The 27,438-nt window shown below is 42.3% G+C and overlaps 1 protein-coding gene across 1 annotated transcript in view; it reads right to left on the reverse strand.

The window, feature by feature from the left end:
* Positions 1 to 27,092, reverse strand: part of FAM222B (family with sequence similarity 222 member B) — a 189,192-nt gene extending 162,100 nt beyond the window's left edge. The window contains exon 1 of the mRNA XM_088458991.1: positions 27,000 to 27,092. The gene's annotated coding sequence lies outside the window, so the exon portion shown is untranslated. The remainder of the gene's footprint in view (positions 1 to 26,999) is intronic.
* Between the last annotated feature and the right edge of the window lie 346 nt (positions 27,093 to 27,438).

Here is a 27,438-nt window from a genome sequence, read left to right on the forward strand (position 1 = left end):
GCGGCGGGCTGAGCTAATGAAGGACTGCGACGAGTGCCGCACGCAACGCTTCTTGGTACCACCCAGAGACAGTGGTCTCTGTAGCTTAAGACCCCAGCGCACACCGCAAGCAGCGGCGGTGAGGTCCCGCGGCAGCTCCAACGAAGCAGACACGCAGGGGCAGTGAGTTGCCTGTCTGATCCTCTTGCTGATCGAGGATGTTTGTATGTGACCAGCTCCCTTGGCACAAAATGAAGACTGACCTGTAGGGGGGTATAGAGGGGGAGGAGCTAGCTACTATTCAGATTTATAAAAGTGCCAGCTCCCAGTTATCCCACATCTATACCCCACTGTACTGAGACTCCAGTGTCCCCTAGTGGATGAAGGAGAAAAGTGGACACGTTAGAATGTCAACATACCGTCTCTGCTGGCACAGCGGTGACTTCCTTGCTCGGAAAGGCTGCCATAGCATCTTCCGGGGCCCACCAATTATGTGACTGACTTGTGTCAGACTTCCGATCCTCCGGCGTTCGTGTGAGTATTCTTCCCTGATACGTTTGGTGCCTAACCCTAGCCTGACCCCCCCCCCCCCCACTATAGCCTAACCTTAAATTCCATCTCACAGCCTGACCCTAATGTCAACATTCTGGCAATGCCGACATTTCACCTGTTCACATTCTGTCAACATTTTAACTGACAACATTGTGGCATTGACATTATGAATGTCAACATTGTTGTTGTGATCCTTTTGACTACATCTCCACATAGGGGCTGACATTGAGTTGGGAGCAAAGCAAAAAACGCAAGTACATTTTTTTTTTAAATCTGAAACAAGCCATGTTGCAATCCAATGAGGGGATAGGAGGGGAGACATACATTTATTTTATCAGTGGTCTCACTAACCACTTTATGTACTTTATGCACTCTAGGGGCTGGGGGACTCTTTAATAAAATACGTGAGGAACTGCACTGACAGTGTCATAGGCAGAGAGCAATACCCACCCCCGGCAGTGAACAGTGAAGAGACTGGACTGCCTGCGTGTGGGATACTAGGGGGCCTTCTATGTAGCCAGCAAGTTGGATACTATCTTGGATAGCTGTCAGTCAAGCCAGCAAGTGGGGTCATGGGCGCTGAGAGGGGGGGGGGGGGGAGGGGGCTGGTACAGTTTACCCGGGCTTGCTAGAGGGGCCCAGGTCCAGCGTCGCGCCCCCCACCTCCCTCACAGCAGCTCAGCACACAGCTTGTGCTGGGCTGCAGTGTGAGACTGCTCCGGCTACTGCAGCCTCCAATGGCTGTGGGGGGAGGGGGGGAGCGATCACACTGATCACGCCCCTCCCCCTGCTTAGCGCCGAGCTGGGGGGCTTACAGCGGTCCCCTCCCTGGCGCTGCAAAACTTTCTTTTTCAAGGGGGCATGGCCATGCCCCCCGCGATTAGGCGACGCCCTCTACTTTACCCAGGCTCGGCTCTCTACGGCCCTGAGTGGGGTAGTATCTGATCAGCTCTTAAAAAATGTATTTATTTCCAAAAAGCAAGTGGGCAGTGTCCTGGCCGCTCTAAGGATTTTCCACCCGTTTAAGGAATCGCATGAAGCAGAGAAAATAATCTGCTGCCGAATTTCACTAGAGGGATCAGATCCTAAAGAATTTGATATATATATAGATATATATATATATATATATTAAAAAAAACAAAAAAAACTGCAGACTACTGAGCCTCTAAGAAGAGAAGAATATATAAAATGTTAATATCTGGTTTAAATCAATATGAGATAAGGATCTCAACATTTCATTACTGTGAAGGCACACACCTAGCTACTTCTTCATGGCGGGTTGGGTATGAACACCGCCGGTTCAAATCCCAATAGCACCACCCCGATGGAAGAAGATCCCGACAGGGGTAGTAAGTATGCTATCCCTACCCCTCTCCCCCCTAACCCTCCCTTAGTGGTGCCTAACCCTAACACCCCCCCCACCTAGTGCCTAATCGTAACCTCTCCCCAGTGGTGGCTAACCCCAACCCCCCCTTCCCGCACCCTAAACCTAACCCTCCCAGGGGTGTCTAACCCTAACCACCCACCCCTCCTGGTGGTGCTTAACCCTCCCTCCCCATAGCCTAACCCTAATCTCCCCCGAGGGTTCCTAAACCTAACCCCTCCTGCGGCTAAGACCGAACAAGCCTGCTTACCTTTGTTCGGGATTTCGACGCCTATCTTTAGAACAGAGTTTGGGTTCTGACAGCTGCATTCCGGCCATCGGTAATGTAACTACATCCCCTTTATGGCACCTGGCTGGCAAAATTTCCCGGGTAGAACACTGCTATGGAAAACTATCAAGATATATTGGAAGAAGTTGTAGTTGGAGAGGGGTTTCAGAGGAGGTGGCACTCAACTGGTCATTCCATTAGGTTGCCACAAACTCAGATGGATAGTGGATGCTTGCCTGTACTTTGTAATTGACTAATACCCAGTACAGAGGCAAAGTCTAACGTGTCGGCGGTATTCACCAGGGACCCCCGCAAGGAGGTTTGGACAGATGGACAGAAGAAGCAGTACCAGGGATCACACGGAAACAGGTCAGGAACAAAGCCAAGGTCAGGAATGCACGGTAATAATCAGGGAGTAATAGGAATGCTGGAGCAAGGTTGGGAGCCTATACTCTGGCAAAGGAGAAGTGTCCAATCTGCCTCCTTATAGAGTGACAGGTAAAATTTGCCACCACAGTGACGTCACTATTGGCGCACATGTGTCTTTAATTTGTCTCTGAGCAACACGTGCAGCCCTATGGGAGCCGCGACAGCGAGGAGGAACTGCAGCCGGCAGCAGAGGGAGAGCCAGAAACTTCAGCAGCGGGCCTTGGGGTGTTCCCGTCCGCTGCCCGGCTGCCAACCAGCACTCCCGGACACAGCAAGTAAGCACACATTTTCCTAGTTATGAACAAGAACACATACAGTAAAACTGCAGCTTTAAAGGACTATTTTTTTCCTTGCATTTTGTACAAGCAGAATTACTTGCACGTAAATATTTGGAGGAAACTCACAGTGAGACACCACCCTGATTGAGATATTAATGCAGTTATACTTCTAAAAACATCCTGTTATGTATATATAAAATAACAAAGGAAACACTGATAGCAGCAGAAACGGATTCGTACAATCAACAAAATAAGGGAAGGGTGATTTCTATTGGAGGGAATGGACACTTTCTGTGCTGAATAACAAACACGTTTAGAGAAGTAAAATTAAAATCTCCTTTCTGCACACGTCTATTAATAGAAGGGAAGAGTGCCACGCGGACTGCTCTCAGAGACAAAACAAAAAATATTCTTAAGACACCAGGGGGTCTAACATACTTGCATTTTTAGTGCAAGTATGTTAAGCTCCTGGAATGAGTGCCCGGAGCTATTTAATTGCCGGCACTGTAATTCCCTGTCTAGCGGATTTTTGCTCACCCCCTCCTGAGGTGTGAGCAGAAATCCGCGTTAACTACTGCCTCAGAGCAGCATTGCATGCATTAACAGCATTGCACCCGGCATTCAAAGGCACAACCTGCAGTTTCCTGTGACTAAGCTCCGGGTATCAGTAGCTGTAAACTGCATCCCCCGACTTAAGTGCCAGGTGTGATGTGACCAGTTCTATAGCTCCCGACGCTCAGAGACATAGAATTTGACGGCAGATAAGAACCAATTGGCCCATCTAGTCTGCCCCTTTTCATTTATCCTTTTGGAAACTTCAACCCTATTTGCTCCTTACGTCTCTCTTAAGGATCAGTGATTGCGCTGAGTGACAAAATATGTGGATCCCAGGGACTCTCCACTCCATATCTGGGTCCCATCATAATTTATGGTTTAGGGCTCCCCATATGCCTCCACACATCCCCACATACCCCTGGAATGCCCATCTGATACCCCCAAAAGCATCAGATCTCCCCACATGTCCCTTAGCTGCATGTTTAGTGCCTCAATGATCCTACATGTGATGAAGGTTCGCCCGAAAAAGGGGTGTGGGCATTTAGAAGAGGGGGCGTGTTCTTGAGATGCGTCCCCTTTTCATCACTGTAGGGGGGGCGTCCAGCACTCATGGAACTGATGGGCTGCCCCAAGCTCTCTTTGCAGTGTGAATAGATGCCGTGCCATGCCAGTCACTGCTGCCGTGCCATGCCAGTCACCGTGCCATGCCAGTCACGGCCCCATGGCAGTTTTAGCTCTTTATTTTATAGTGTCCCTTATTCATGTTACGTCACACAGTAGTGCCCCTTATAACACATTATGCCACACAATGCCCATCCTTTACACATAAATGCCCATACACATTATGCCATGCAATAATGCATGGCCTTTAGACCTGCTGCTTTCCTCTCCCCCCCTCCTGTTTACCCCAGCAGCCTCTTACCTAGCTGTTTACCCTTTAGCAGCCCTCACCTACATCACCTGGCTGGGGCCCCCACGGCAGGCAGCCGCACCTGTCCGGCACTGTGCAGCGGCTGGCGCCACTGTCATTCAAATGAGCCAATCAGAGCTCGCAGACCGGTAGCCACTGCTGATTGGCTTGCGACCGGCACCTGTTTGAATGACAGGAGTGTGGTCTCTCTCTGCAAGGCAGCTGGGTCGGATCCCCGGGAAAGCGCTGTGCTGCGGCCAATTCCTTAAAGCCTGCCATGGATTGGCCGCAGCACAGCACGTCCCCGGGGACCCGGACCTTTTCTACAAGAGAGTTCCCTTTCCTCTAGATCGGATAAAATACACGTTATAGCGTGTATTTGCGATAACTGAGGAAAATCTTATGCCTATCCCAAGCATGTTTAAATTGTTCCACCGTTTTAGCTTCAACCTCATCTGATGGTAGGCTATTCCACTTATCATTACCCTTTCTGTGAAGTAATTTTTCCTAAAATTTCCTCTGAGCCTACCTCCCTCCAGTTTCAGTGCATTTACAGTACTCGTGTTCTTGTACATGTCTTCCTTTGAAGAATGCTTCCCTCCTGTTCCTTGTTAAAACCCTTCATGTATTTAAAAAGTTTCTATCATGTCTCCCCTTCTCTGTTCCAAACTGTAATTATTAGGATCTTCTAGTCTTCTGGTTAAGTTCTGTGATGTAGGCCATGCACCATTCTAGTTGCTCTTCTTTGTACCGTCTCTAATGTGTCTACATCCTTCTGGAGATATGGCCTCCAGAACTGAACACAGTATTTTAGATGAGGCCGTACCAAGGACCTATACAGTGGCATTATCACTTCTTTTTTCCTGCTACTGATTCCTCTCCCTATGCAACCAAGCATCTGACTTGCCTTCCTCAGTGCTTTGGTGCATTGCTTACCTGCCTTCAAATCATCTGAAATGGTAACTCCTAAATCCCTTTCCGCCTCTGTATTTTCCATTATAGTGTCCTTGATACTATATTTAGCTTTTAGGTTATTGAGACCCAAGTGTATGATATTGCATTTTTTTACATTAAACTATAGTTGCCATGTTCATGCCCATTCTTCTAGTCTAGTTTTGTCACCCAGTCAAAAAAGTAAATAAGATTTGTCTGGCATGATCTCCCGAGTAAATCCATGCTGTTTGGGATCCTGTAAATTGCTGGATTTGAGATATTCCACCACTCTTTCTTTTAATAGTGTTTCCATTATTTTCCCACTACTGGGGGTAAATTTACTAAAGTGAGTTTTTAGAAGTGAGTTTTAAAAAAGTGATGTTGCCCATAGCAACCAATCAGATTCTAGCCATTACCTTCTAGGATGTGCTAGTAAAATGTTAAGCAGAATCTGATTGGTTGCTGTGGGCAACATCACTTCTAAAAATCTCACTTTAGTAAATTTACCCCCTGATGTAAGGCTAACTGATCTGTAGTTACTTGCTTCTTCTTTGCTACCACATTTGTACAGTGGTATTTTACATTTGCTCTTTTCCAGTCCTCTGGAATCAATCCTGATACTAGCGACTGGTTCAATAATTCTGTTAATGGTATTACCAGGATCCCTTTAAGCTCTTTTAGTATCCTTTGATGTATCCCATCCGGACCCATTGATTTATCCACTTTCAGGTTTGAGAGTTCTGTTAGGACCCGCTCCTCTGTAAATGAAATTTCATGTACCTCATTTTTATGAATGCCTCTGCAACTTAACTGTGGCCCCTTCCCTTCTTTTTCTGTAGTGAATACTGAACACAAATAATTTAGATGATCTACTATTTCTTTGTCTCCTTCAATCATGTATTCACTCTGTCTTAAGTCTTATTATTCCTCCATTTGACTTCCTCCTTTCACTTATATACACAGTACTTAAAAAAAAAGTTTTGCTCCCTTTATCTACTGACTGGGCCATTTTCTCCTCAGCTTCTGCCTTTGCACGCCTAATCACCTTCTTAGCTTCCTTCCTTCTGGCAAGATACACCTCTTTGTAGTTATTATTTTGGGTCTGCTTATATATTTCCTAAAGGCCATCTTTTTTAATTTCACACTAGTTGATTCCTTTTTTGTAAACCACACTGGCTTCCTTTTCCTAATTCCTTTTGATACAAGGGTCTGACGCCTATAGTATTGCATTTTTTATTTTTTCCCACCTCTCCTGCACTCCTTCCAAGTTCCTCCAATCTGCCACTGACACAGTAAAGGTGCCTATTCACTAGGCGACCTGAAAGACTGAACATCTAGCGTTCAGACCTTCAGGTCGCCGAGGTGCAGTGCCCGCACTGAATGGCATTCAACTGAACTTCATTCAGTGAAGGAGCCCCACCTCTCTCTGAACATGCCGAACCTGACGAGCATCATCAGGTTGACTGGGAATGTTCAGTAGATAGTCGGGGACGGCAAGGACCCAGCGTGCACGCGCATCGCTGGTCCTTGCCGGCTATCCATTACCCGACTTTGTGAACTTTCACAAAGACCGGTAATGGATAGGCATCTTAACACATCTCTTCATCTCTGCAAAGCCAGCCTTCCTAAAATCTAACACTTGTTTTTGTATGGCATGAATTGGACCCTGTCTTTATACTAAACCATACTGCTTGGTGATCACTGGATCCTAGGTTCTCACCCACATTTACATCAGATATTCTGTCACAATTTGTGAGTATCAAGTCCAGAATAGCATTTTTGCGAGTGGGCTCCCTCACCAATTGTTTGAGAGATTCTCCCTGAAGGGAATTTAGAAAGTCGCCACTTCTAGAGGAACCGCAGACACCTCCCAGTTTTTATCAGGAATTTAACAAACTTGCGCTGAATTGAATTCCCCCCCAAAAGAACACTGCACCTAGTAGCCAGATTTGTATGAACAAGATTCATGTACTGAACACAGTATTTAGGTTTTAAATTCTTACAAAAAGTGTTGGAGCTATCCTGTAGCCTATGCAAAAGCACCTAATGCAGCTAGTCTCACACCTTTCATAACAGATACTTCTTTAAAGCCATGGTACAATCTTTAATGATATTCTGCAACTTACATCAACCTCATCTCAGCTTTATCACTCTAGACTAGAGGATTTAGACGAATGAAAGCAAACTTTTCATTGGACACCATGGTTTACAGGAAATCATTGTACTTTGCACCACCTTATTAAATAAGCTTGAAAAGAAGTCTGAAATAAGGATCTAGGGCTACAACCATTTCAGAAATTGTGTCTTAAGATAAATGGCACCCTAGAGCCAACACTGTGAATGGATGGCCTTTGTTTGTGAGTATAATGCTTTCTGCGATTTATGCCTCCGCTACATTTTTGTTTCTGATGCCAGACAATCAATTGCAGACACTCCAGGAGAAACAGGCTAGCAGTTGTCACTAAGCACTGTAAGCTAAAAAAGCAAATACTGCATATAGTGCGAGAGATCGACATGCCAACCAGATAACATAAGGAAATACAGGAATGGACTGAAACCCAACTAGACAAAAGCCTTTGTGAATGTACTTGCAATAAAGCACACACAGGCCTTGAAGATCATGACTAAGCTTGCCGGTCTGGGAATAAGGAAACTACTGGGCGAGAGCAATAAAACTCACTTACACAGTACTACACATTGCCATTCTTCAAAATGTTCTAGGCAAAAATTAGTTCCAACTCCTGAGATTTAAAAATGCAAATAAGCTACTGTATACATATGGCATGTATATGTATGTACAGTGCATCCGGAAAGTATTCACAGCGCTTCACTTTTCCCACATTTTGTTATGTTACCGCCTTATTCCAAAATTAAATTAATGACTTTTTCTCCTCAAAATTCTACACATAATGACAACGTGTAAAAAGTTTTAGTTTTGTTTTTTTTTATTTTTATTATTAAATTTGCAAAAATCTCAAAGAAATCACATGTTCATAAGTATTCACAGCATTTGTTCAATACTTTGTTGATGCACCTTTGGCAGCAATTACAGCCTCAATTATTTTTGATTATGATGCCACTAGCTTGGCACACCTATCTTTGGGCAGTTTTGCCCATTCCTCTTTGCAGCACCTCTCAAGCTCCATCAGGTTGGATGGGAAGTGTCGGTGCACAGCCATTTCAGATTTCTCCAAAGATGTTCAATCGGATTCAAGTCTGGGCTCTGGCTGGGCCACTCAAGGACATCCACAGAGCTGTCCTGAAGCCACTAGTTTGATATCTTGGCTGTGTGCTTAGGGTCGTTGTCCTGCTGAAAGAAGAACCATCGCCCCAGTCTGAAGTCAAGAGCGCTCTGGAGCAGGTTTTCATTCAGAATGACGCTGTACATTGCTGCATTCATCTTTCCCTCTATCCTGACTTGTCTCCCAGTTCCTGCCGCTGAAAAACATCCCCACAGCATGATGCTGCCACCACCATGCTTCACTGTAGGGATGGTATTGGCCTTGTGTTGAGCGATGCCTGGTTTCCTCCAAACATAATGCCTGGCAGTTACGCCTAAAAGAGTTTAATCTTTGTCTCATCAGACCAGAGAATTTTGTTTGTTTCTCATGGTCAGAAAGTCCTTCAGGTGCATTTTGGAAAACTCCAGGTGGGCTGCCATGTGCTTTTTACTAAGGAGTGGCTTCCATCTGGCCACTCTACTATACAGGCCTGAATGGTGGATTGCTGCAGAGATGGTTGTCCTTCTGGAAGGTTCTCCTCTCTGTAGCTCTGACAGAGTGACCATTGGGTTCTTGGTCACCTACCTGACTAGGGCCCTTCTCCCATGATTGCTCAGTTTAGACGGCCAGCCAACTCTAGGAAGAGTTCTGGTGGTTCAGAACTTATTCCATTTATGGATGATGGAGGCTACTATGCTCATGGGGACCTTCAAAGCAGCAGATATTTTTCTGTACCCTTCCCCAGATTTGTGCCTCGAGACAATCCTGTCTCGGAGGTCTACAGACAATTCCTTGAACTTCATGCTTGGTTTGTGCTCTGACATGCACGGTCAAGTGTGGGACCTTATATAGACAGGTGTATGCCTTTCAAAATCATGTCCAATCAACTGAACATACCACAGGTGGACTTCAATTAAGCTGTAGGAACATCTCAAGGATGATCAGTGGAAACAGGATACACCGGAGCTCAATTTTGAGCTTCATGGTAAAGGCTGTAAATATTTATGTACATGTGATTTCTTAGTTTTTTTTTTTTTTTTTAATTAAATGTGCAAAAATCTCCAAAAAAAAAACAAACAAAAAAAAACTTTAAACGTGGTCTTTATGGGGTATTGTGTGTAGAATTTTGAGGACAAAAATGAATTTATTCAATTTTGGAATAAGGCTATAACATAACAAAATGTGGAAAAAGTGAAGCGCTGTGAATACTTTCCGGATGCACTGTATGTATGGATTTGGTATATTTTGTCAACAGTCAATGTAGACATGTACAGAATGTCGACACAGGCATAGCGTCATTAATCAGCATATCCACAATGGGATTTCTTGCTGACTTTTAATCTAAGCCTAAAGCTGGGTACACACCATTCTGAGTGTCGACAATCTGACAGCATACTGCTTGTATGTATGTATGTATGTATGTATGCATGTATGTATGCATGTATGCATGATTCTGAAAAGTAATGTTTATCTTTTCTAGAAATTTAAAAGCTGAATGTTTTAATATATAACAGGTACTGCACAGTAAAGCCACCCAATTATTCCATTGTCATCTATAATTTGCCCAGACATTAGATAATCTTTTCTCCACAGAGAAAATGTTACTACAGTATGACAGCTCTCATTTATACTGAAGTGGATGCTCAACTGCCTGAGGAGTGTATTGCCTAGCTGTAGTATGCAGAATGTTACTGGTACTAAACATTGCTTATTTTCAAGCAAGCAAAAGTAACCATTGTCTTCTGTACTGAAATATCCTAAAGTGTGCTCCACGGATCCTTGTGCTTAACTGAATTTGCCTCAAAATTACATGATATCTCATGCGGTTTGTAAGCACGTTCTTGAAAAAAAATGTTAATATGCATTTGAGGTGTTATTTTCGAAGACTGACTATATAAAAAAAATATAAAATTACATATATGGAATATTTAATATAAAAACTTTTGCATGTGCTTCTGATGATATCACTGGTCCTGGCTGTCATTTTGCTTTTCATGGTGTCAGTATCTAAACTTTCTATAATCACTTATCATAATGACATTTACTTATTTAGAAAAAGGAACAGAAGGCAACATCAACATTGAGTGCACCTTCTGTTTTCCTGTAAAGGTTGGTACAGACCTAGCAGATATATCTATAGATGATGGTCGTTCATATACACTGAACGAGCATGATCTTCCAGGCAGCCAGAGATCCAGCTTGCCAGGGGGCGTATCCACCCCCCTCACCGCGCCTGCATGTGTACGGGCGATCGGCTGATCGCCCGTACACAATTGCCGATGGACAGTTATACCTGCAGATATAGCTGTCCATCGGATGTGCAACACAGCCAATGTGATATGTCTGTGAATGACGTCGTCCACAGACATATCGCTGGTACACACTGGCCGACGGGCAACAGATATTTTGGCCGATCAATTGATCGGCCAATATATCTGTCAGTGTGTATCAAGTTTTAGATGACAAAGGGTCAACTTTAATCAAGCCTTGGAGATAAAAGGGGGAGATTTCATAAAGCTTGGAGAGAGAGAAAATTGAGAGAGATAAAACACCAACCAATCAGCTCCTAAAGCTGGGTACACACTGACAAATATATTGGCCGATCAATTGATCAACCAATATATCTGGTGCCCGTCGGCCAGTGTGTACCAGCAATCTGTCTGAACAATGTCATTCGTAGACATATCGCGACGGCTGTGCTGCACAGTTGACGGACAGATATGTCTGCAGATATATATGTCCATCGGTAAGTGTGTATGGGCGATCAGCCGATCGACCTTACACATGCAGCGACAGCCACGAGGAGGGGAACTGACTCTCCCCCGACCAGTGGGATCCGCCGCTGCCTGGATGATGATAGTTGTGTATATTAACAACCATCTCTACAGATTTATCTGCAGATCACTCGATCTGAAGATATTTTTGCAGTGTGTACCCACCTTTATGGTCACTGTACAGGCTGTGTTTGAAAAGTGACAGTTAGGAGCTGAGTGGTTGGTGCTTTCTCTCTCACAATTTTATCTCTCCCCAAGCTTTATTAAAACTCCCACAAAGTACCAACCAATCAGCTGCTGTCATTTTACAGAGTGTTTAAAAAATTAGTTAGGAGCTGATTGGGTGGTACTTTATCTCTCTCCAAGGTTTCACACATTTCCCCAAAAAGACGTTCCAGCTAGATTGCAGGCAGGGCGCTGGGGATGCAGCAGGGAGCTTGTGCGCTCGCCCAAAAAGAGGGTGTGTCCTTGTGATATGCCTCAAATTTGTCACATTTGGGGCCATGCCCAGCACCTTCCTAAGGAAGGTGCTGGGCTTCCCTCAAGCTCTCCCCTCACGGTAAATACATACCGTGAGTATGCGCGTTCACCGCAACTTTTCCCACTCGTGGGACACTGCGGCCCGCAGTTTGGGAAGGCTTAGGGCAACCTATTTTGTCGGGGCACTGCTAAAAAGGGGCAGGGCACATTTTCCCCTTGTAAAATTGGGCGGACGCAGTACCCCGCTAAAACAGCCTAGCGGGAACACTACAAAAATCTTTTTGGATAGATTTCTGTGTGAAGTCATAAAAAAAGTGCGTAATTCTGTCATGCACAAATAAATTCACTCTTAACAAAGGACATGCACCACAACAACATATTAAAATGACTAAATCATTAAAAAAGTGCATTATTTTCTATTCACATGCATATTCAAGTCATTCATATATCCCATCCTAAAATGAATGGGAAGTTACTGCATGATACATAGGTTAGGATGCAACTTATATGAAATCTGAAAATGTTCTATTTGAATTCTTAAGGAGATGTATCAAACTTTCTAAAGTATACAGGAGGAAACGTTGCCCACAGCAACCAGCTTGTAGCTATCAATTTACAGAATGTTCTTGATAAATGACAGCTAGAGACTGCTTGGTTGCTATGGGAAACTGCTCTACTTGTCCTCATTAGAAGGCAGTGTCGACATTCTGTATGTCGACTTTGAGAGGGTAGGTTGATTATTTTTCGGGTGGCGATAATTAATGGGAGCCTGACGGAGCAACTCAATTGTTTTGGAGCCCATTATCACGCTAAAAAGTATTGGATTTAGCTGTGCAAAGTGGTTAAACCAGTTTAAAATAGGCATGGCGCAAAAAGTGCCTTTTAGGCTCACAAAAGACGGACTTTTCACACACTTCTGCTGGCCACCTCAGGAGTCTGCGATCAAAATTGTGGGTGTCTGACTGAGCAATTGAATTTCTTTGTCGGGCACCAGTTACATATCCTGCTTTTCCACCTAAGTCCTGGGTCTGACCAGAGATTTGGAACACAGTTCCAAAACGGGTCCGACCTAGGACAGAGCCCTTTTCTACAGTGGCGCCGATCTGGATTAAGCCCAGGTCAGCGTCGTTCATACTGCACACGGGTGCAGTGGAACACTTCTTCCAGCACTTAGAGATGACATCATCTCCAAGCACCGAGAAACTCGGAAGTCCCTATGCTGTAAACTGGACCAGAGCCAGACAACCTGGGTTGCCCACTTACACTGCAGGGTTGCACGGGTCGTTCCAGGTAGCTTGCAGGGTTTAACACTGGGTTGGATTGCCCGGTCAGTCAACCCGGCAATCCAACCCTTGTCCCTTTACACCTAGCAGCAACCCGGGTTAACCTTGCAACAACCAGGGTTTTAGCTGTGGTGTAAAAGGGGTATTAAAGCGCCCCCAAAAAATAATTGAATTCCCTCCTATGACTACATACAATTTTAAATATATTACAGCTGCATTTATCTACAAGTATTACTATCCAAAATGTAGTTAGTCTCTTTGTAGTCCAATATAACAGATAACTCATGAGCAATGTTTTATTACTCTCTAAATATATTATTGAATCAGCTTTTCTCTCAAACAAATATAAAAAAAAAAAAAAAAAACTTACCTCATTTTACAATTGAAAGACACAAATAAAATGGGACATTAAAATGACTTGTGATTGCGCCTCTCCACACATCATACTTTTATACGCATATTTATTTAGAAAGAATACTGGACATACTACAGGTTGGAGTGGAGAGAGGCGTGACAGCAGGATGAAGGATAATTCGGTCTGTAACATTGAAGCATAGTAAAGCAGAAAGCATATGACTGATAACAATACTTCATAGTGACTGAAAGCTGTGGCAGAGTTTTCAGCCAGTGGTTAAGTATAATTACATTACTTAATACAATGTCTCTCAATTACAAAGTCTGCTGTCATTACGTGTCAAGAGCATTTGTGCAGTTGTGTCAGTAATAAAATCCTGTTGCAACAGTGATTCACTACTGCAAATACAAACTAGCAGAAGCAGGCAAAGCCACCACAAAAGTCACAAGCATGGTGTCTAAAACTGCTGCTATGTGTCAAATGTATGTTCATTTAATTAAAGGGCATCAGTTTACTGTGCTACAAATGATGGCTGTAGATGCTAAACTGCTACTGCTATATGGGTTACTAAAGGAACACAGCACATAATGAAGCTGTTCAATTTTCACCCACTAATTGGATACAATAGGTCATGCACTGCCATAATCGCTGCGAGCACCAGCACAGCTGGGAAGTACAGTAGCCTTTTCTCATTGCAAATCACTGCACCATTCAATACTACAATAACACACATGAACATGCATGACAGCCACAGCTGGCTGGCATAGTGTAAAAAACAAACTGTACGATCCGGAAAAACAGCCGAGTGAGATATTTGCTGACACACTGAAGAAAATATTTTAAGCAGATGTTATAAAAATAATGAGACAATGAGAACACAGTTCACCTTATTAGAATTCAGAGAAAACTATTATGCAAAGTATACGTGACAGACAAAGCGAGATTATTGTATACTGGATATATAAATCCAATTTCTTCCTATTGACTGAGCATAGTCACACTTAGGATATCGCTCGACGTGACACCAATTAAATTAAATCTTCATGGGGCGGAGGGGAGGGGGGGGGGGGGATTTCAATTGCTTTTTGGGCGACGATAATTAATGAGCGCCAGAAGAAGCAATTCAATTGTTTTAGGTGCCCATTAATTATTGCGTTTGTAATGGATGCAAACCAGTGTAAAGTCCTGGCTAGGGCCCAAACCACAGATTTTTTTGTACATTTCTATTTGCCAACTCAAGAGGGTGCAAGCAGAAATGTCCTCCCGCACCCGAACGAAGCAACGATTGAATTGCTTCAACGGGTGCCCATTAGTTAAGGGGCCGAAAAAAACTAGCGAATCTCCCCCATGTAAGTGGCATGTATTCCAACATGTCAGAGGGATTAAACACAGTAAATACTGATCTACATTGATCACACAATCCCACCTTTAGCCTACTGGCAGCTGCCATTGTAATGGGTATGGTGAAGTTGTGAATATTCAAGTGCATTGTTGAAGCTCGGCTCTTGCAAAAGACAATTCATCTTTGAAAAAGACCCACAAAGAGAGATGAAACTTAAGCCGCATACACACTAGACAATCTTTCTGAATGATATGGAGGATAACGTTCAACGATATATCGCTCAGTGTGTCTGCAGTGAACGGCCAACGAAGCACACTCCCGCGTGTCGTTAACAATGTCTGCTGTCATGCAAACATACAGGCCAATCTGACAATATCGTCAGAAAGTGCCTGTTCAGTGACGTGGCAGGATGATGTCACTGAATGATATAGTTTAGTGTGTACACTTAATATCTTTCACAACATCGTCTAGTTTGCATGCCCCAATACTGATCATTTGTAAAGTGGAGCTGCTTACTGTAGTCAGATGAAATATTGGATTGTTAAATTACAACTAGTTCTATATATATATAGGTGTGACTGCTAGAGCAGCTATTGCCTTAGTCATGTCTGCACTCCATGCAAAATCTTTCCCCTGGTGCACAACCGTGCAAGAACAGTGATGCCCACTTGGGGCGTCCATAGACACAGAAATCTTGCTTGGTGCATCCTGAGAAGCAATTATTTGTCGCACCATGGAAACTTGCACCAGCCCCATGCTAGATGCAGATCATCTGTCAGAGCAGGGCCTCCAGTGTGAGCAATTATGTGTCTGAGGGCCTGATTCAGACCCGTTTGCGAGCGCTGGCAAGCGGGTCGATGTTGGCCAAGTGCACATGCGCACGAGGGAACCGGCTCCATTGTGCGCATGCGCGAGACCCACGTAGCGACGGGCAAGCCGTCGCTATGGGTCTCGCTACAAAGGGGGCGTGCTGTCGATGTTGGGTGACAGCACGCCCCCTTTGGTGGGCGTGCTGGGGGCGTTGCTGCCCAGATGGAGGCGTTCCCATGGGAACGCCTACCGTCTGGGGCCGGCCCTACTGACATCACAAATGATGTCAGTGAGAGTGCTTTTGGCTCGGATAGAGCCAAAAGCACTCCAGGGCTCGCAGCAGATGAGACCCTACCACAAGGGTCTAGTCGCAAGCCCGATGGTCGCGATGCTCTTGACCATCGCGACCATCTTTTTGGCCACTCGCTATAGCTGTGGGTGGTCACCCACAGCTATGCGAGCAGCCAGGCCGCTCTAAAAAAAAAAAAAGAGGGATGGCACGGATTCAGAGCGAGCGCTCTGAAAGAGCGCCCGGCTGTGAATCAGGCCCTGAGTTCGCAACCACTAGAGCGACAGGCCCACAAGACCGACCATCTTCGTGCATCTGAATAGCCCAGCACATTTCTAACACCTTGCATTTAAACTGCAACAGCACCTCCGTGCATACACATGTAACGTATGCGCCACATGAGTTTTACGGGATAATCGCACATGTGCTGTAGCGTAAAAATATAAACCTCAACTTCATGAATATCGTCATCGTGTGCGACTCAGAATGAGGCCCGAGATCTGGAGCGGTTACTGTCCATTATTGGAGCACTACAAGCATCCCACCCACAAATGACATGCCCGATTGCAGTGCTACCTCACAGTACATCATTGCATGGAGGTGCTGTGGATCAGAACCTATTACCTATACAGAATCCTTTGCAGACACCCAGTTGACATTTATTTCATGTTCTTGAAAGCAACAGCTAATTTCACTCTTGATAGTTAACTGGCAATTTGCATTACAGTATAATCATGTCCGCATTTGGGACAATTGTTTCAGGATACGATAAGTAGGTTGCCTGTGGTGATCCATAGTATGGACAGTACTAGCCTATTATTTTCCACCTCCATTCCCAAACGCTTCGAAAATATTTTTATATTTATTATTGTTTTAATATGCAACATATGTTGTTGTATAAAATGTAAAGTATCATTGTTTACAGCAATTTCACTAGTCAATGGATTTCTTGCAGAGAACACGATTTATAATATATCAGCGCCATCATCTTGTGTATAATTAGTACAGTAGCACTAATTAAATGAAAAAGAAAACTACATAGTTTAATACATATTCAATTACACAGGTCTGTGAAATTTAAGGTATTGAAAGCTTTTTTTAATAATACTTTTATATTCTTAATTATACTCCTGTGTACATCAAGAATTAGCATATTAAAAAAATTACCACATGACATTTACCTATAAGGGGGTTACATCCATTTTTAAGAAAAAACAAGTTTTTGACATATTTATTGTGAAATACGAAGAAGTGTAGATGATTTCACTGTGTTTTTGTCTTAATTACATAATAAAATCAAACAATAATAGAAACAAAACCATCATTATTGAAAAAATTGTTAATATCTTGTTTTTTTTTGTCTTCAAACTTCGTTTTGTCGCTTTTCGCTTATAAGTTTTTTCGGTATCGTCTCTGTATCATCCAGCAGTAGTCAGCCATCATGCCGACATCCCAACGACCCTGGTATCTTCTTTCTACATCTTTAACGCCTTGGTGGAACCGTTCACCCTGTTCTTCACTGTAGTCTCTGAGATTATTCGGGAAATGCTCAATATGGGAATTCAAAAAATATACCTTTAAACTCATATTGCAGCCAAGGTTTCTGTAACTATTAAGCATTTCCCTGACAATTTCTTTGTAGTTTGGATCCTTGATATTGCCTAAAAATGTTGAAATCACTTGTACTGTGTGAGTGGTGTGTACGTGTGTGTGTGTACGTGTGTGTGTGTACGTGTGTGTGTGTGTGTGTGTGTGGTGGTAGGCAGGGGTTAAAATGAGCTGGCAGAGGGCAAAAAACTGTGTTGCATCCATTGTGTTTGGTTCCACCTTCGCCAGCTCACCTTGAAGAAGTTGTAGTAGTTGTGTGTGTGCAATGTTCCTTTAGACAGTATGAGGGTTTAGTACCTTTGTAAATTTCAGCTCCAGGCCCATGTGGACCTTAATCTGGCCCGGGGGGGGGGGGGAGTTTTATGACAAGAACTGAATTGCAACATTCTATACTACCGACTGAATTCATTTAAGACAATGTTTTATAATAAATGTAGGCAGAATACATTACTTTAAAGAATATGAAAAAAAAAAAAAAAAAAAGAAGGACGTATTCATAAATACACGTTTTGCAGAAAAACATGATGTGATATGCAAAAAAAAAGTATCACAAATTTGTTAAAAAAAGCTTTTTCATCGCAGACCTGTGTTATTAGAAAAACTGATAATCCGAACTGCTCTCCATCCCAATTCATTTAGATCATTAGCATTCTACTGTACATGCTATGGCTGTATAATTACAACAGACTTTATTATGAATATTTGGAAGTTATGCGTTCACTTTGAAGTAAACCATGGAGATTAAAAATGAGCATTTATCAGTTTGAGCGCAGGAAAGGTATTATAATATAATAATTGTTTTAAGGATGTGCAGGATAATTTTTTATATAAATAAATGATAACAAAACATGTCTGGAAATATCATGACCATTTGTACTGTAAATATACATTAAAAATATTGTAGTGTACAGTACTGGCAATTAACAGAGAGGGAGAACTATGCTACTTCAGCTTTCCAAAGCATGTAGTTCTAAAAAATATTAGTTGAAGCTGGCAGCAAATGTATTTTGATAACGCTTAATATTTACTCATCTACTAAACCTTACGGAAAAGTATGACGGCAGCCACATTTATGGAAAAAGGTTCAGGATTACAGCCACATTACTATGAAACTGGTTTACCACAACACGGCTGCCTCCACTGTGAGGACACTTTAGGGACCACATAACCCCTTTTTTGTACAAGTATGATCTGCTGAGCTTCTGATTATAGTGGATTTTGTGGTTTCTATAAGATTAATGCAGGTATTTGGCATAGCAGGCTTCTTTTATAAATTCCATCAGTTAGAATTCTCAGCTCCCCTGCCAGTCCCTAACTGTTCCACACATAAGCTTTTTAAATAGAGATTGTGATTATTTATTGACTTCTGCAGAGCATGCAATAAAACTTCACAACATGCGGCTGTCTGAAATTTCTCTAAATTTTCCTTGAAAGGTATGTTCTTTATTTTACACTGCAGAGAAAACCCCTTTCAAGCTAATGAAGCCATACAGTACACAGGCACAATAGCTGCATGGCAAAATCACAAATAAATCATCAATATACCAATTCTCATTCTAAACTTTCAACTTAAAAAAAAAAATCTGCAAAATAAGATTTAATACATCATACACAAAAGATAAAAATAGGAATAAAGACTGTGGAATTGCAATTTACAGCCTGCAAGTTAAAAGACCTCTTACTGAGACACTGACAAAACAAGAGTCAAGTGGTTGTAGAGGGACAATAATCAAAGGGGGGGGGGAATTCATTGCTTATGCGGCACACTAATTAGTGGGTACCCGACAGAGCAATTCCAGCGGTAAACGACGAAGGATATTTTTAATGAAAATTAATAGGAACATTAAAAAAAAAAATCCACTCCCTGAATGATGTCATGTAATATCATTCGTCGTTTGCAAAAATCTGTCATGTACATGACAGATATCTGTCACTGCAGCCCCAGGAATTTTCAAGGGATAAATCTTTTGTCTTTCATCGTAGAGACAGATCTGCTAATGGATATGCCCCTTAAAGACTTTTGGCTTCTCAGATAGATCATATTCCAAAAGAAATGGATTGGAACTATTGCCTTAATCCCATCAAGGAGTACAACCATGAAGACCTCTGGCAAGCCACATATTTTATTATTCACGATTTGCAGCTGTACCCCAACAATAGTAAATCTTCCTGTACACCTCTGTGGGGTACAAAGAAAAATTGACAGCATTGGTGTTGTCGTTCCAACAGTACTTTGCATATCACAACTATTTGATTTGCCCTCTTAAAATGGGATCAAAAGAGGCAGCAACAATGCAGGAAGACATCAACAATGACACATACATATGTCGATCCAAGTCTTTCATGTGCAAACTCATTAAATCTATTCCACACTACAGGAAATATAACGGAATACTACATTCAAAAATAAGTGAGAACTTGGTGGGGGGGAGATGCACTAAGCCTTGGAAAAAGTGATAAAGTACCAATAAATAAGCTAATAAAGCTGGGTACACACTGGCCCATCAATTGATTGGCCAATATATCTGTTGCCCGTCGGCCAGTGTGTACCAGCGATATGTCTGAACGACGTCGTTCACAGACATATCACATTGGCTGTGCTGCACAGCCGATGGACAAATATATCTGTAGACATATCTGTCCATCGGCAAGTGTTTGTACGGGCGGTCTGCAGACCTCCCATACATATGCAGTGGCAGCCGCGGGGAGGGGGCGGTCACGCACCCGACCCACGGCTGCCTGGAAGATGATGGTCGTTCAATGTATATCAACGACCAACATCTACAGATATATATCTGCAGATAACTCGATCTGCAAATATATGTGTGTATGCCTTAAGCTGAATACACACGTAAAGATTTTCTTTCCAACTAGTTGATTGGTTGGAATGAAAATCTGGTAACGTATGGGAGTAACTGATGATCAGCAATTTGCTCCTAAATGCCAGAAAACAGATTAAAATGGTCGTTTAGACAAGTTTGTTAAATGTTTGATCTAAACAATTTGTTCAAACAACAGTTTTTGTCCATTTTCCGGCGTTTGGGAGCAAATTGTTGATTGTCATTTGCTTTCATACCTTACCAGGTTTTCATTCCAAGTTTCCAACTAGTTGGATGGTTGGACAGATAATCTTTACGTGTGTATGCAGTTTTAGATGGAGATAAAGTGGACACAGATAAAGTACCAACCAACCAGCTACTGTCATTTATAAACATGTGACATGGCAGTTAGGAGCCAATTGGCTGGTACTTTATCTCTATCCACCATATCTTCATCCAAGGCTTAAGGTGGGTACACACCTGACATATCTGCAGATCGAGTGATCTTCATATATATCTGCAGATGATAGTCGTTCATACACACTGAACGGCCATCATCTGTGTCTTGCTGCGGGTCCCGGCGACCAGGGGGCGTTTCGGGGGTGTGTCCCGGTGGGCGGGGAGGGTGCTGCTGTGTTATGTCGATGGACAGATATGTTAGCAGACATATCTATCCATCGGCTGTGCAGCACAGCCTATGCGATATGTCGGTGAACGCCGACGTTCACCGACATATCACGGGTACACACTGCCCGACGGGCAGCAGATACATTGGCCGATCAATTGATCGGCCAATGTATCTGTTAGTGTGTACCCAGCTTTAGTAAATAGACCCCTGTGTTTGAAAAATAACAGTTAGGAACTGATTGGTTGGTACTTTATCACTCTCCAAGGATTAGTGCATCTCCACCAGTTTATTGTCCCTTGCATGGCAGTCTCCTAACATGTTCTAAATCAGTTCTAGATTTTCACAGGATTGGGCACAGACAACATGGAAAACACATATGGAGTAGATGCTATTAGAAAAAAAACAAAACACAGGTAAATCACATAAGAGAGAACCAGGTCCTAAATGAGTGTCTGTAGTTACATCTATTACACAATAAAGCCCAATAAGGCTACATGGACCACACAGAAGCCTCAGAAGATTACTCTGAAATCTGCATCATAGCCTGGCTATAAATCTACTTATTGTGTGAAATGTGAGAGGAGGAAGCCTGAACCACTTGTGTCATAATCAGATTTTCTTAAGTACATATGTATGTGTAATGGTTTATTCATACAATGAACTGCAGCATGATACAGCACCAGACTGCAACAATATGCAAAAAGGGTCCTGATCTAGTTCTATGCTCAGACACACAGAAATAGGCTTTTGTCTAACTCGCGTTAATTAATTTGTGGCACTTCATTTAATTGGATTATTGGAACTGTGGCATTCAGAGTAATTTTTAATAGGTAACATTTTAAAATTACTCCAGAGGTACAGTAGCGTGTTGCATAAGCCTGCAGCCTGCTCATCTGTAATAAAATTATAATTGAGAGACAATGACAAAGTTGATTTTTGTATGTGTTCTACTGACAGCAAGATAAGAAAGGTCTGCTAGCTTAAACCCCCATTTATCTCACCAAATCTCTCCAAATAGGTGATATTACAGACCATATAACAAAACTTCTGCCACTGTATTGTTTCACTGCACTGCAGAGAGTAAGATCTGGACAAAGCAGTGTCAGACAAAGCATCCAATAGAAACACTGCAAAGTACCACATCTTTTCTTACTGGCCAGTACTCATTTTAGGGAACAGACCATAGGCAGCACTAGTATACTGCAATTTTGCTCAAATCAACTTATGGGTAGTATTGGATTGTAAATTAGTCAGTACACGCCACTATTGTATACAAACGACACGTTATTTCAGTGGTACGCTTTCATGGATAGCTTACAAACTCAATTAAGTATACATAATAATAATCATAATAATTAAAAGTTACTTATATAGCGCCAGCATATTCTGTTGTGCTTTACAATTGGGAACAAAACAGTAATAAAAACAAGACTGGGTAATAACAGAGACAAAGATGTACATTTTTATCATTAAAGCAAATACATTGTTAGGGCAAAAGGGGAAGCGAACATTAAAAAAACACTATAAAATATACCCAAACATTATGATATAGGTTACATCGGTAAGAGGCATTGGTCAGGTCACGTTCTCTTTATCCTTTAAGTTGCACTGTAGAACTGGGTTCCTATACAGTTTTAATTACCTTGATCATATTTGTGTAAAACAATTCATTACTACGACTTATGAGGTCCTTTTAGCTACTGTATATATAGCTGATAGTAAAACAATTACAATTAAATGGATAATTCATTTAAAACCAAACCATTGTTGCTGAAGATGGGTTGCAGGATATTAGAAATGACAACAGTATAGTGAAGCCATTACTGGATAAAATATTAATAGACCATATTAAAGAAATTAAACTTTTAGCACAGAATTCTAAATTCATAAATGTTATGGAAATCCATAGTTGGATGTCCAGTCTAAATGGGGTATTTATCAAAGCTGGAAGAGAGATAAAATTGTACAAAATAAAATTACCTACCAATCAGCTCCCAGCTATCATTTTATAAACACAGTCTGCAAAATGTAAATTGGAAGCTGATTGGTTAGTACATTATCTCTCACAATTTCATCTCTCTCCCAGCTTTGATAAATACCCCCCCAAATCAGAAAGGATAAAATATCCAAAAAGAGGGGTGCTGGCCACTATATTTACAATGGTAGATATTGTATGGGACTATGGTCACTGTACTGGGATGCCAGCTTTCTTCCAAGATAAACAGTTTCCTTGGGCTGAGAATTTACAGTATTAGCATATGGCTGGAGGCAGAGGACATGAGACAGCATTTGGTTACTGTAGATGAGGGACAGGATGTAAGAAACATTTGGTTTTTCATACTTTGCATTTATCTTTAAATCATATTCACACAAAGGAACAGATATGCAGTTTGAAAAATGTTATCTTAATAGTGTGATAGGAGCAATACTGGGTACACACTTGGCAATATATATTGCTCGTTCTATCGACGAGCGATTCCTCGTGAGTGCATCAGCGGGTGTGTATACCCGATATTTCTGAACAATGTAGTTCACAGTCATATCAGGACAGCCCTGCAGCACAGCCGATGCAGATAGATCAGTGTATCTGCAGAGGTGTACGGGTGACACGCCGACCATCCAGTTGTGATGTCAACTCAGACAAATTGTGGGCGATTCAATACAGCGTGAATTGAATAATGCTGGGGAGGGAGCTCCCGGAGCTATTCAATTCAGAGCGCTGTTTAGTCAGACTAATGATTTCTCCTCGCACCCTCCTGAGAGTGCGAGGAGAAATCCAACAAAAGTGCTGGCTGCGAGGATGATTTCCGGCTTAGCGTGACGCTATCAGCCTCGCGGACAACACTTTAGTCAGAGAATGACAGTTCTCGTGACTCAGGGGTCAATTTAATAAGCTGTGTTAGGAGATAAAGTGAACGGTGATAAGGTTCCAGCCAATAGATACTAACTTCCATGTCACAGGATGTGTTTGAAAAATGGCAGTTAGGAGCTGATCGATTGGTACCTTATCACAGTTCACTTTATCTCCTAACACAGCTTAATAAATAGATCCCTCAACACCCATGTTAACTCACGATAACCAGCATTCTCCAACTTAATTACTTCCTGTCAGAGTAAACATTGTGTTGAATTGAACAGCTTCGGGAGCTCTCTCCAATCGCTTTTCAATTCACCCTGAATTGAATCGCCCCCTTTGAGCAGCCGATTGGTAAGATATACACACTTACCAATCAGTCATTCCGATGGTGGATTTGCTGGCAGGTAAAATTTTGAAGTTAGAAGACGCAATACAGTTTAGTCACACAGCACAGCAGATGTAATATATCTGAAAGATATATCGTGGACATCCGAACCACACATTATGATGGCCGCACCAGGAACCAGGAATGAAATGACAACTTGTTAGGCAAATTTAATTGCCCGTCCACTTGTGATATCTGGCCAGACAGATCGAGAGGCTGATTGCCATGTGTGTATGCTTACCAAACTGATCAGTCAGCAGGACAGTCAGCTGGTCGCTGCATCAGTCAGGTGTGTACCCCGTATTACTGTAATATACATTTAGTTACAGATGTGTCCACATACATCTAGCCTCCTTGCACGTTAAACAGCCCTTCTAGTCTCTGTAGCACCGAGCATTTTTTCGTATAACTTTTAACCTTAAAATGCATCTTATTCGCAAAGTGATACAAATAGGACACACAGGCATCTTCTGCTAATTAAAATGATATGCGGCATACCTATATTCTGTGTGCGACTGTGGCTGTATACACAAGCGAAACGCTACGTTACAGCGTCACAGCTGCTACACTGTAACGTAGTATTTCGCATGCAGATATTACTGCAGTCGCACACATAATATAGGCTGGCCACATTTTAATTAGCGTAAGCAGCTTGTGCGTCGTATTTGCGAATAACACACACTTAAGGGAAAAAGTCACACGAAAAAAAGCTCGGCGCTGCAAAGTTGCATGGCGCTCACGCATTATGTGTAACGCGACTTGTAGCGCACAGAGGATGGATGTATGTGGAAACATCTGTATATATTCTCAGGTCAGATAACTGTTTAATGCGCAGCTGTATACAGCGCAAACACTAATGGTTTATTAAAGCGTAGTACAGCCACCGCCATATATTTGTTCTGGCAAATTACATTAGGATAGCAATAGAACACAATTGGGCAAATGCTCTAACTAACCAATCACACCCATGACCAAAAGTTTTGAGAATTACACAAGTATTGGTTTTCACAAAGTTAGCTGCTTCAGTGTTTTTAGACTTTTTTGTCAGATGTTACTCTGATATACTTAAAGAAAATTACAAGCATTTCATAAGTCTCAAAGGCTTTTATTGACAATTACATTAAGTTTAAGCAAAAAGTCAATATTTGCAGTGCTGACCCTTCTCTATCAAGACCTCTGCAATTCGCCCTGTCATGCTACCAATCAACTTCTGGGCCACATACTGACTGATGGCTGCCCATTCTTGCCTAAAACTTAATGTAATTGTCAATAAAACCCTTTGACACTTATGAAATGCTTGTAATTTTACTTCAGTATACCATAGTAACATCTGACAAAAAGGTCTAAAAACACTGAAACAGCAAACCAATACTTGTGTCATTCTCAAAACTTTCGGCCATGGCTGTACGTTTCTCACAGGAATGATATAATGCTGCAGAGGAAGCACACGGTGGACAACCAGATTAACCCATTTGCAGTTATGGTGCATACACACTGGGCAATTAAAGTGGACGACTGAACGATATAGTGTTCGTTCAGTCGTCCATTTTATCGTCCATCTTTAACAGAAAAACGATGAACTTTAACGACGACACGCGTTCCCGCGGGTCGTTCATCGGGTTAACATACAGGCCAACCTGACGATGTCGTCAAGTTGCTGCATGTTATGGAATGGGGGAGAGAGGCCGGCGCTGAACGATATCGTTAATGATATCGTTCAGCGGGTGTGCTCAATGTAGTGAACGACATTTAGCACACCCTGCCGGGGACACACTAGACGATATCGCTCAGGGAGCATATCGTCTAGTGTGTATGCACCATTAGGTTGGTCACCTGTAGGATCTGATAGAATAAAGCATTTCTTTGAATGACTTTTGGCTACAATTATTATATTTTTATTAAATGGCACCAGCATATCTCATTGAGCTTTACAATTGTGAAAACAAAAAAAAAAAAACAGTAATAAATTGAGACTGGGGAATAACAGACAGAAGGGTAAACAGACCATGCTTGCAGGTTTACAGTCTATAGATGGATATAGATCACTTCTGATCACGATATAGGTGTTTGATATTTTCCAAATAATCTTAAATAACATCCACTTGTTTATTACTGGGCAGGAAATGATCTTTCTGTAAAAAGATGATCATAGGAACTCTTTGGTTGCATTATGAAACACATATTAGAAAACACTGCTATATCAAGATATTGTGGTGTTATACAGAGAGGCTTCATCACAAATAAAATAACTAATTTTAAAATAATTACATTTTAAAATATCATGTTTTTTTGTTTTTCCTTGGTAAGCAATTTCCTGACAGTTACAACCAACTAACTGCTGCTATGCATCCGGCGTGGTACTTTGCTATCCTATTTAATAAATAACACCATGATGAGTGTGATTGTAAAGAACATAGCAGGTGACAAAATATTGAGAAATTGCAAAAATGCAGCACAGAAAATCCATAGGCTCCTCAGGATAGGTGTACAGGGCGAGGTGGTCTGCACATGATCTCTTTGCAGAGCTAATTAATCATGACCTTGTTCAATCCAGCAGAGGATGAGGACTGTCCTGCATGATTGTCTAGTATCATCTAGCTTTCAAATGAGATAACTAGGTCATTGCAATGCAGGATACAGAACAGCTGCGATGGACATTGTGGAAGATGGAAAAAAAAATACATATCCTACATAGTGACCTACATTGTCTAATACACTCTATAGTGCAATGCAGTCTCTTTCTGCAAGTGCATATATGTGTATCTATATATACTATATATCTATTGTGGTTGCCTGGTATCTTCATATACTGTAAAAACATGCATGAGCATCGTGAGGATGGGAGCTGCCATCAACTTACCTGGGATCCCTCAACCGAGCCTTGGTGGAACCATGAAGAGATTGATGATTCCCGAGCAGCACACACAGTGCAGGGCCGGGCTCGTCTCTATCACAGAGCGGAAATGACGTACCCGGCAGATACAGAATCAGCGGCAACCATTCCTAAACAGGGCAATAGACTGAAAGATTTCCTTCAGTAAATTTACCCCCTGACATCATCATGAGTCATCAGATCACGTGATCACACCATGTGATCCCTTTTATATTTTCTAATAGTTTTCGCGGGCTGAACCTGAGGCTGCTGGGCTGGCTGTTGCTGAGGCGGCGACATGTAGGGAGATGCTGGGGACACAGGCGAACTGCCGAACTGCAGGTGGTGGGGTATGTCAAGAAGACATGTGAGAATGCAGGCGGCTGGTAATGGGGTCTGTCAGGAAGTCGCTGAAGCCATTGAGCCC

The sequence above is a fragment of the Taudactylus pleione genome, unplaced genomic scaffold (genome assembly GCF_031769625.1).
Source record: "Taudactylus pleione unplaced genomic scaffold, aTauple2 ptg000886l, whole genome shotgun sequence".
Taxonomy (NCBI): domain Eukaryota; kingdom Metazoa; phylum Chordata; class Amphibia; order Anura; family Myobatrachidae; genus Taudactylus; species Taudactylus pleione.